This window comes from Rhinatrema bivittatum, chromosome 2 (assembly GCF_901001135.1).
Source record: "Rhinatrema bivittatum chromosome 2, aRhiBiv1.1, whole genome shotgun sequence".
Classification (NCBI taxonomy): Eukaryota; Metazoa; Chordata; class Amphibia; order Gymnophiona; family Rhinatrematidae; genus Rhinatrema; species Rhinatrema bivittatum.
The window spans coordinates 723,501,661-723,513,998 of record NC_042616.1 but is presented as its reverse complement, the minus strand read 5'-3'; the positions used below and the strand labels follow the sequence as shown (position 1 = coordinate 723,513,998).

Below are 12,338 nucleotides of genomic sequence, written 5' to 3'. Positions count from 1 at the left end.
CTAGTTGAGGGCTTCTTGGCAGATACTAATACGTCTTCAACTTTCTTGGGTAAGATAGGGATGCAATCAGGGAATGCTCAACAGCCAGGCTGTTAAATTGAGAGAGAAGAGGTTGGGATGGTACAGACAGCTTCCTTCTTGAGCCAATAAGATCGTATCAGCCCCTAGAGGAATTGTAGGGCTATTGGACAGTTGTACTAAGTACAAGATCCACACTTGTCTGGGCCAAGCTTGTGCAATGAGTATCAGGTGGGACCTGTCTTTTGAGCACTTTTTGCACTAACGCAGCTATCTGTGGAATCGGTCAAAACTCATACATGAGAACCACATTCCAGGTGAACAGCTCCTGAATGGATCTGAGTTTGCTTGGAAGAATGGAGCAAAGTCTTTCCACTTTTCAATTTTCCTCTGATGCAAAAAGGTTAATCAAAGAAAGTCTCCAAAGGTCGAACAAACTGTCAGCTATTGTTTGATATAGGGACCACTCATGAAGATGGAATACCCTGCTGAGGTAATCCACCAATGTGTTGGAAATTCCATGAAAATAGCTTGATAGTCACTTTCCCATTCCCAAAACTTATCATCTCTTGGCATAGAGTCCATGATCCTGTGCCTCCATGCTTGGTGACATAAAACATGACTGTGTTGAATGAGAGGATCTGGATTGAAGGCTAAACAATGTGGAGCACTGGAAGCCAGGAGAAACACAAGTGGTTACCAGATTCCATAATCTTAAATATCCAACTGTCCTTGGTGGGTGATTTTGCACTACTCCTCCAGGTAGAGACAAATTTTCCCCCCTACCCAGAGGGATTAAGTGTTGTTTCTGGAGGCTGGTCAAAAACAGGGCCCAAGTTTTGGTTGGACCTGTTCAGTTGCTTTTGGTTGACACCTCTCACATTGCTGGCCTCGAGCTGAAAGTTGCTGTTGTCGAAGCACAGGTGAAGCATGATACCATTGGAATTGCTGGAAGAAGCGACTCTAGAAGTACAAATGCTTAAAAGTGAAGTAGGGGTGCCTTGATGACAACTGTTTCTCAGAGCTTGACTGGACTGCCTCATGCTGCTTCTTGATCTTTTCTCTGAAAAAATGATCTCCTGGGCAGGTGACATCATGCAAACTGCTGGCCCATAGCCACACCATTTGATGTGCCCGAATGGAAGACAAGTATGAAGAGGCCATCTTGTCAAATGTCTTGTATGCTGATTGAATGAGACAGTGCATGCATTCTTCTGCTTCCAGCAGTGGCTGTGGATATGCAGTGTGGTGCCCATCAACTGGGCCTAGTAGTGGCTTCGATTTCTGAATGCAATTGTGGAAATACTGCACCATGTAGAACTTGTGTATGAAAATGCAAGTATTAAGCATTGAGTTCTAGAACACCTTTTCACCAAAGTTGTCCAGCAGCTTGAGATCTTTGCCTGGCAGAGTGTTGGAGAATATCCTTGTTTTCTTTGCTCTCTTTAGCGCTGACTCTACAATGACTGATTGCTGGAGCAGCTGCACCACTGGGGATTTTTGAACTCTTTAGATCTAGTTTTCTGTCTTCTGGAGAACTGGTAATCAAATTTTCCCATATTTAGTCTGTAATTCATTATTGGCAGCGGCAGAGCATGGGGCAAATGGTGGTAAGTTGTTTGGTTCCACCTTCTGCTCTATGCTGGGCTGGGGCAAGTCGGGTTGCCAGTGCAAAACAAGGAAAAGACCGAGTATTCTCTAGAAAAGAGGAGATGATAGTGCGACACTGCGTGGCAGCAGCGGATCAGCATCTCTCCTCCTGGGACCTTAGGGAGGATTGGAGGAGTTGGCATGGCAGTAGCTGGAGGATCAGCATCTGTTAGCATAATTACATGTTACTAGCAGTAATTTGTAGAGATGTGAGTCGTGTCCTCGATCGTCTTAACGATCGATTTTGGCTGAGAGGGGGAGGGAATCGTATTGTTGCCGTTTGGGTGTTTAAAATATCGTGAAAATCGTTAAAATTGTGAGCCGGCACACTAAAACCCCCTAAAACCCACCCCCGACCCTTTAAATTAAATCCCCCACCCCAAATGCCTTAATACTTCATCAACTTTGGGAGGGAAGTACTTACTTGCCCTAAACCAATGGCAGGAAAACCGGCACACTAAAACCCCCTAAAACCCACCCCCGACCCTTTAAATTAAATCCCCCACCCTCCCGAACCCCCCCCCCAAATGCCTTAAATTACCTGGGGGTCCAGCAGCGGTCCGGAACGGGCTCCTGCAATTGAATTGTGTTGTCTTCAGCCGGCGCCATTTTGCAAAATGGCGGCGGCCATAGACCAACATGATTCGACTGCAGGAGGTCATTCCGGACCCCCGCTGGACTTTTGGCAAGTCTTGTGGGGGTCAGGAGGCCCCCCCAAGCTGGCCAAAAGTCCCTGGGGGTCCAGCGGGGGTCCGGGAGCGATCTCCTGCCGCAAATCGTTTTCCGTACGGAAAATGGTGCCGGCAGGAGATCGACTGCAGGAGGTCGTTCAGCGGCGGTCCGGAACCCCCGCTGAATGACCTCCTGCAGTCGAACCCCTGCTGAATGACCTCCTGCAGTCGATCTCCTGCCGGCGCCATTTTCCGTACGGAAAACGATTCACGGCAGGAGATCGCTCCCGAACCCCCGCTGGACCCCCAAGGACTTTTGGCCAGCTTGGGGGGGCCTCCTGACCCCCACAAGACTTGCCAAAAGTCCAGCGGGGGTCCGGAACGACCTCCTGCAGTCGAATCGTGTTGGTCTATGGCCGCCGCCATTTTGCGGCCGCCATTTTGCAAAATGGCGCCGGCTGAAGACAACACAATTCAATTGCAGGAGCCCGTTCCGGACCGCCGCTGGACCCCCAGGTAATTTAAGGCATTTGGGGGGGGTTCGGGAGGGTGGGGGATTTAATTTAAAGGGTCGGGGGTGGGTTTTAGGGGGTTTTAGTGTGCAGGTTTTCCTGCCATTGGTTTAGGGCAAGTAAGTAAGTTCCTGTCCTCCCCCTTCCCCCGATTTATGATTTTTTAACGATAAATCGGGGGAATTGGTATTGTATCGTGGCCCTAACGATTTTTGACGATTTAAAATATATCGGACGATATTTTTAATCGTCAAAAAACGATTCACATCCCTAGTAATTTATGGGTTTGATAGTTGCTACTACTGGGGAATTGGAAGGGAGAAAGGGTCCTGGTTTGGTGTGAAACCGCAGAAGATTAGGGGGAAGGCAGGGGATGCTGAGAGATTCTCAACCAATGTTTCCTCTAATTTTTAACAGGCTGCAGGCACAGAAAGTTTCTTAGGTGCAAGTTTTTACAAGCTGAGTTAAAATTTGTATGCTATTTGGCAAGTGTGCTTAAGCAAGAATAGTGCAAATAATATCTAATGTTGTAAGATTTTGGTGTGATTGTTTCTATTGTCTCATTCAGCCATTCCAATTTAAATGAATGCACTGTTCATTTGTGCTTCAGGCCGGCTCTGAATAGTGACATTTTGTGATGGATGTCTTATCTGGCTTAACAGACAAAGGGCTTCAGGGTAGATGACATCTCAAACATCTTTACAAGTTGCAAGCATAAACCAATATTGCAGTAACTAAACAGTGTCACTCAACATTCCAAGTTTGTTCATATATTTTTTTAAAATAAATAACAAGTTCAGCTTCTCTTAACTGCATGAAACATTTTTTTGTGCACATAGCCTGTCAAAAATAAAGATCTGTTTCCTATTTTGTTGCACAGCAGGATAATTTTCAGTGACAAATGATTCCCTTAAGGTTGCTAAAGATTTCTACACATGTTCGCAGAATACATCACCTCAGTCAACATGCAGAAGATGGGCAGACCCTTACCACATGCAAAATAAAGAGAGCATAACGTATATGTCATGGTCACTAGTACTGTCATGCTACCAGTAAGTCCTGGATTCTAAGGTGTCAGCTGGATGAGGTTAGTGGATGGGGAGGTTCTATTCAAATACAGCCCCTCCTTCTGTGGGGACTGGAATAGCCGTCCCCTTGTGAGCCTTTATAGCAGCTCCCTGGCTAGAGCTTAGGAGGCAGTTCCTTTTGGTTTGTACAAGTTAAGGAGGTAGATAGGAGCTTCTCACTTGTTATTTTACAGGCCTAGTCAGTGGAGCCAGCAAGCCCTGCTTGGTGATCCTGACCGGCGGGGGGGGGGGGAGGGGTTTTCCTTTCCAGTCCACTCCTTGACTGGTTTGGATTTTTCCCTCTGGGTACTTTTTTTCAATTTACTATTTTAAGTGGTAGGAGCCTTGCGAGAGCCTGTACACCTCCAGGGAACAGGGAACCCTTGATCTGGGGCTGTGCAGGTTAGAGACGATCTGCCCTCCATACCCTCCACGACGAAGGGGGTGCCAGTGACCGGCAGCAGGGATACACTCTGGTGTTATCTTCAGTTTTGGTAAAGAATTGATTTCAAGATCCAGGAGGAAGTTCTGGCTGCCCTTCCTTCCTGACTGAAGCATAGAGAGCTGCCTGGTTCACAGGATCCCTTCCATCAGGGATCCAGAACAAAGAAAGTAGAAGGAATGCACACAAATCAAAGAAGTCCAATAGATCATCTAACTGTGAGTAAAGACAAGTCTGTCATCATTGAAGACACCCATCTGGCGCTTCCAAACTCCTGGGGAAAGAGAGAGTTTATTTCTCTGTGCAGTGACAGATTCTTGGTATTTTTTTACCAGTTGGAAGGGGTGTTCTGACCATCAAAAGTGTTGTGTTCAGCGGTCCACAAGGCAGGGCAGCAGACTTCCACACTTATCTCCAGCCCCTAGCCTGGAATAGCCACCTCTGATGCTAGGGAATACCTCCCCATGGATGCACGGCAGCTCGCTGGGCTCAACCTGCCTCCTTCGCCGCTTTCCCTGATGCCGGGGAAGGACCTCTGCCTGGATGCATGGCAGTCCACTGCACCTAGCCTACCTCTGATGCCGCTTCAGCCTTGGGCCCCTCCTAGGACATGCACAAGCCCAACAATGTCCCTCTTAAAGGGCCTGTGGCAGGAAAACACTAGAGGCGCCGATGATGATGTCACCAGCAGAGGTCTATAAAAGACCACCTTAGCAGCACTTCCTTGCATCGGCAATAGGTCTACTACCCAGTGTAGTACTAGTTGCCATTTCGAGTTCCTGGTCTTCATTCCTGTGTTTCTGATCTTTGTTCCTCCATGCCTGATCTTTTGTCTTGGCAGTCCCTGGTTGTCTTTTCTGAGTTCCGTGTTTTTGTCTGGTGGTCAGTCTTCAGTATTTTTGTCTTCATCCTATGGTCAGTCTTCAGTCCTTCAGCGACTTCACCTACCTTCCTGTGCTACTCTCTGCCTCCCAGCCTATGTATCCGTCATGACTTCCCTTGGACGGATCTCTGATTCTGACCTCAGCCTGCTGACACTTGACTACAACTGAAATCTACCTGCCACTGACCACTGCCTGATTCTCAAATATGACTGAACTCTGCCTGCCTCCAACCACTGTCTGACTCTCGACCACGTCTGAACACCACCAGCTCTGACTGCTGTCTCCCTCCAACTATGCCTGTGCTTAACCTGTCCTGGATCCTGGCCTGTGGCTTGTCTGTCTCCATGGATCTCCACCTCTTTCACAGAGGCTCACGCCTAAGTCCTCCTAGCCCAGCCACACAAGGGCTAAGCCTAAGGGGAATGAAGGCTGGTGTAGGTGAAGCTCCAGATGGGCTTCTGCCAAAGCCAGTTCCACCAGCCAAAAGTGGGAACCTGTAGGGCTCCTCCTTTCAGGTTATACCAACTTCATCTCGGCCCAAGGATCCACGCCCACAATAAAAAGGATACCCTGCCCACCTGAGGATTCTATTTTTCCAAGCCCTGGAGGATAGAAATTACCCTGGAGAGTATTAGAACTTCCTGCACAAATTGAGGAGGAAATTGTAGAAGGAAAATTATTATGGTGCTGAGGATTAATTTGCTGTGCCTTTTTTCATAACATTTTAACAGTAAAGACTTTATTTTGGACACTAACTCAGTGGCTCCAGTTGTTTTATTTGACACATTCTGCAAACAAATACCCCTCTCCTCAGAGGGACATGGAAGGAAGAAAACTGTGTATGAGGGATACCCATGTTACTCGGGCCAAGAAAGTGGATATTTTTCCCCTCCAACCAAGGATTCCAACCCTGGGGGAAAGGGTAACTTGTTAGAGCTAGCCAGGAGAGAACTCAGCCATGAAACAATAAATAAGTTTATGGCCCCAACTGTTCCAGACCTGCACACTGGGGTGGGGTTGCATATAAATAAAAATGTGCAAACAAAAAAATGATCTGGAAACTGCAACAAGCCAAACTCTGTATACAGTGCAGCAATGGAAAATCAGAATCATTACCATTCCTTATAAAACATCAAACAATAAAAACAAGGAATACAAATCATCAATAATAGTAAAACTGTACTAATTAAAGAACATAAGAAATTGCCATGCTGGGTCAGACCAAGGGTCCATCAAGCCCAGCATCCTGTTTCCAACAGAGGCCAAACCAGGCCGTAAGAACCTGGCAATTACCCAAACACCAAGAAGATCCAGTGCTACTGATGCAATTAATAGCAGTGGCTATTCCCTAAGTCAACTTGATAAATAACCATTAATGGACTTCTCCTCCAAGAACTTATCCAAACCATTTTTAAACCCAGCTACACTAACTGCACTAACCACATCCTCTGGCAACAAATTCCAGAGATTAATAGTGCATTGAGTGAAAAAGAATTTTCTCCGATTAGTCTTAAATGTGTAGGACCTTTCCAGTCATAATTCTGTATGATTTATAGTGATATTTCACAGCAAGTTACCAACACTAGTCCAGGGGTTTGTGACATGCAAATCCCCTGCCTGAGTCTCTGACTAATCTATTCAATGGTCATTTAAGCACCTTCACAATAAGGGGGTCTGGCAAACTTTTCAATCTCATTCTGGGTTTCCTGGGCTGGTGGCTCATGTTACATAGCTGCATTGTCCTCTTTTTTTTTTTTCTCTGCTGCAGGTCACTGAAATGGTTGCATGCTCTTTACCCTCTCTTCCTTGGAGGAGAGGGTAAAGATGCTCTTGTACCATTGTACCAAAAAAATGCTCTTGTACCATTATTTAAAAATGTTTTTCCATTTTTAAATAATGGTACAACCATAATACACTAATTTTGAATCTGGATAAAACTAAGATAATTTTTTTGGAGTAGGCTTTCTGTGGAAGATACTCCTTCTAATTTTATATATAATGGTCACCTAATTCCTATTAAAACACAATGTAGAAATTTAGGCCTTATTTTGGACAGTACACTGTCAATGCTTTCTGCACATTAAGATCATAGTTTCTTCAAGTTTTTGAGAGGGGCACTTTCAACTCAGATGGGTTTGGGGGGGGGGGGGGCAGTGTTACAAGGGTCTACAGACCCTTGCGCCCTAGGCAGAGTTTCAGATTGGCCTCTCTCTCTCTCCTTCCCTCATCCCACTGGACACGATGAGGCACAAGTCTGGGCCAGCAGTAAAGTTACCTGTGTAACTTGGCACACGTTGCCATGGTCAGCCTTGCAAAATTCAGGGGTTACGTGAATGCCCATTCCTGATGCACTTAATTTCTAGCCTCTTTAAAATTTGCATTGCTCATGTGCAGCCCACATACATTTTTATGGCAAGTAACGCTTTTAAAATATACCGGTTTGTGTGTAAGTTTGCTATCAGGACAGATAGTAAAGTTGCATGCAAACAAGGCCATTAACCACTGGAAAATCCTACAAGTCAGTACATCAGCCCCAGGGCATGCTTCCATTATCGGTTCACTTTTTTGCAGTTAAGGAAAGCCATCTCTTCAACTTGAAGAGATGGTTGAGAGGTCTACAAAATAATTGGTTAATAGGGAATAGTTATTTACTATTTCAACTATGACTATGACTAGGAGGGTATTCCATGGAGCTAATATTTAAAACAAATTGGAGAAAATATATTTTTACTCAGCACACAATTAAACTATTAAATTTGTTTCCAGAGGATGTGGTGAAACCAGTTAGTATAACTGGGTTCAAAAATAGTTTAGGCAAGTTCCTGGAGGAAAAGTTTATAAAATATTATTAGTTTTATAGACTTGGGAAAGATGTTGCACTCGGGGTGGACCCCTGTCCTGTGGCAGTTCAGGGACTGTCCACAGGACAGGGGTCCACAGACAGTTCAGGGACTGTCCACAGGGGGCGGAGCATGGAAGGAGACAGAGGCAATGCAGAGCTTCACCACTGGAAGCCCGCGGTCCCCCCGGGAGGAGTCCAAAGGGACCCGGGCCACTTGGACTTAGGTGGGCCTCGCAGGGTCTCCTGGGAGAGTATAAGTCCGGCGTGTCCACAGACACTAGAGGAGCGCTATCGGGTTCGAGGCTGGAAACAGGTTGGAGGAGAGCAAACCAATATAGAGATGGTGAGGACAAGGCTAGGACAGAGCCAGAATCAAGCAAGAACAGGTGAGCAAGGTCAAAGTCCAGGAATCAGTCCAAGGAGTGGTCAACGAAGCAAGGGTCAAGATTCAGAGGTCAGGCAAGGTTGAAGAGCAGGTTGAGGTCTTGGGCAGGCGGCAGGCAGGCAGATCTGGAACAAGCTGAGGTCTTTGCCAGGCAGGCAGGCAGGTCAGGAACAAGCTGAGGTCTTTACCAATAAGTCAGTCCAGGGTAAGACCAAGGAGACGAACAACTAACACTGGAACAAGCAGGGCAAGTAAGCAGGTACAAGCAGGAACAGAACTGGAACAGAAGGATTCTGGAATGAGACTAGGAACAAGGAGACAGGAACACAAGCAAGGGCAATCTCAGGAACAACCGACCCGATTGCCAAGGCAAGGAAGTAAAGCCAGGAACTTCCTTTTAATATGAGTTCAATCAGGGTGCACCGCGGAACTAGGCCCCGCCCTGGAACCTACATCAGGGTGGCTGGTCTGCGCACGCGCGAGCGTGTGTAGGGGCATGGCTAGCTGCTGAGACGCCAAGGCCCGGCCTGAGGCCTGGCGTGTGACCGAAGGCCCGGCGACCACCGCCGGGAGACGCCGGGGCCTAACTGGACTTGCAAGGGCCGCAAGGGAGAAAGGACCGGGACCCGCTGTGTGACCCTGAAGGTGAGCGGTCCTGTGAATGGGACGACTGCAAGTGGGGTGCGTAACAAAAGATAGAAGGATTGGATCTATTCTTTGGAATCTTACTGGGTGGTTCTGATCTGGATGTTCACTGTTGGAGACAGGATGCTGGACTTTATACACCTTTGGTTTGACCCAGTACGGAATTTCCTATGTTCTGAGTCTACCGACTTAAAACCTCTTACCTTTTATACTAGAACTTCCTTTCCATTGAAAATGGTTATTTCTTGTGCATTATTAATAACTTTCAGGTATTTGAATATTTTTATCATATGCCCCCTGTCTCTCCTCTCTTCTATGATATACATACTATATATAAGTGTTTTAATATCATCTCATTAGACTTTTAGTACAGATCCCATACCATTTTGGTAGTTGTCCTGTGGACCATCCTCAGCCTGCCTATATCCTTTTGGAAGTATGGCCTCTAGAAGTGGAGAAAATATTCTATGTTAGGTCTTACCAATGTCTTGTACAGAGTCTTTATCAGTTCCTTTTTTCTGGTGGTTATACATCTTCCTATGTACCATAGCATCTCTCTGGCACTGGCTACCACTTTATCACACTATTTCACTACCTTAAGATCAGCAGACATGATCATCACCCCCAAGATTCTTAAGATATGCAATATTAATTTCATTAATTGGAAGATGGCTGCTAGAAATAGGGGTAACTGACAATAATTAAAGAAAGCATCACATTTAGGAAGAGATTTATTTAGCAGCAATATTTTTTCACGGGATGGGTGAAATATCATGGGGAGGATGTCCCCACGATATTTTGCCTCTCCCCAACACAATGTTGTTGTAGGTTCTCGGCAATATTTCAGATTGTGGTTAAACTCTGCAAGACAAAATATTGTGGCAGAGGTCCAAAAAATGCACAATGGTGGCCCTCTTTGATGGGGCCACCATCGATTTAAGGGCCTCAAGGTGTGAAAATCTCTCCCCCTAAAATTATTACAGTTTTTCCTGGGAGTCTTCCATGAATCCTGCCACCTCTTTCCAGATCATTTATAAATATATTGAAAACTATGGGTCCCAATACAGATCCCTGAGGCACTCCACTGCCCTCTCTCTTCCACTGATAAAATTGTCCATTTAATCCTACTCTCTGTTTCCTGTCTTTTAGCCAGTTTGTAATCCACGAAAGGACATCACCACCTGTCCCATGACTTTTTACTTTTCCTAGAAGCCTCTCATGAGGAACTTTGTCAAACGCCTTCTGAAAATCCAAGTACACTACATCTACCAGTTTACCTTTATCTACATGTTTATTAACTCCTTTAAAAAAGTAAAGCAGATTTGGGAGGCAAGACTTGCCTTGGGTAAAGCCATGCTGACTTTGTTCCATTAAACCATGTCTTTCTATATGTTCTGTGATTTTGATATTTAGAACTTTCCACTATTTTTCCTGGCACTGAAGTCAGGCTAACTGGTCTGTAGTTTCCCGGATCGCCCCTGGAACCCTTTTTAAATATCGGGGTTCCATTAGCCACCCTCCAGTCTTCAGGTACAATAGATGATTTTAATGATAGGTTACTCTTTCCCTTTTGTTAAAATAACCTTTCCAACCACATTAACCCCCCCCCCCCCCCCACCTTCAAACCTCTCCAGCGGACAATCCTCCTTGGTCCCCCCTTTATACAAGATAACACAATCCCTGATGCCTAGTAGGCCCACCCCCTCCCCCCTTAAATGCAAAGAGCTCTAGTGATCTAGGGATCTCCCGGCCTCACACTCACCCTTTGTACATCATAGAAGAAGCACTGGTAGTTCAGCGGCAGCCCACAGTTCCCCCTAGCTCTAGGTCAGTTGACACCATTTTGGAAAATGACATCAACCTGACTTTGCCCCATCACAGGATAGGGACAAAGTTTGAGGATCAGATGTGATATTTTGGAGGCCTACTGCATTTTATATAATATTGCACTGAATCACGACATTCCAGCTCACTTATGAGAGGATCCTGAGATGGATCCTTCCACTTCCAGCTCACCTTCTGGAATCTAAAACACAGTGAGGAGTCAATTCTGCGAGCAAATCATCAGAGATTGCTTCTCTTATAAGCAGTACTAATATATGATTCCTTGTCTCCTAACCACATAATTAGCATGAAGTAGTACAGTACAGTGTTAACAACTCCACTTTCTTCTTTATTCACAGAACATTCTTTAGGGTTCCTGAGAGAGACATTGTGACATTTTTTGTCATATGCGATAAAATAGTTGGGCTACTGCTTATTTACCTTGACAAAGAAGACATAAGGTCAGGCAGATAGGTGTGGTCTTTATCATGTGAATGGTATTGTAACAAGTTAACACTTATAGGGATGTGAATCGTTTTAGGACGATTAAAATTATCGTCCAATAATTTTAATATCGTCTTAAACCGTTATGGAACACAATACAATACAGATTCTAACGATTTATCGTTATAAATCGTTAGAATCGTGAGCCGGCACACTAAAACCCCCTAAACCCCACCCCCGACCCTTTAAATTAAATCCCCCACCCTCCCGAACCCCCCCCCCAATAACTTAAATAACCTGCGGGTCCAGCGGCGGTCCGGAACGGCAGCGGTCCGGAACGGGCTCCTGCTTCTGAATCTTGTCGTCTTCAGCCGGCGCCATTTTCCAAAATGGCGCCGAAAAATGGCGGCGGCCATAGACGAAAAAGATTGGACGGCAGGAGGTCCTTCCGGACCCCCGCTGGACTTTTGGCAAGTCTCGTGGGGGTCAGGAGGCCCCCCACAAGCTGGCCAAAAGTTCCTGAAGGTCCAGCGGGGGTCAGGGAGCGATTTCCCGCCGCGAATCGTTTTCGTACGGAAAATGGCGCCGGCAGGAGATCGACTGCAGGAGGTCGTTCAGCGAGGGTTCCGGCGCCTCGCTGAATGACCTCCTGCAGTCGATCTCCTGCCGGCGCCATTTTCCGTACGAAAACGATTCGCGGCGGGAAATCGCTCCCTGACCCCCGCTGGACCTCCAGGAACTTTTGGCCAGCTTGTGGGGGGCCTCCTGACCCCCACGAGACTTGCCAAAAGTCCAGCGGGGGTCCGGAAGGACCTCCTGCCGTCCAATCTTTTTCGTCTATGGCCGCCGCCATTTTTCGGCGCCATTTTGGAAAATGGCGCCGGCTGAAGACGACAAGATTCAGGAGCAGGAGCCCGTTCCGGACCGCTGCCGTTCCGGACCGCCGCTGGACCC

The 12,338-nt window shown here is 46.4% G+C and overlaps 1 protein-coding gene across 3 annotated transcripts in view; it reads left to right on the top strand.

Moving 5' to 3' along the window:
• Positions 1–12,338, top strand: part of NCALD (neurocalcin delta) — a 757,024-nt gene that overhangs the window by 270,077 nt on the left and 474,609 nt on the right. The window lies entirely within an intron of this gene.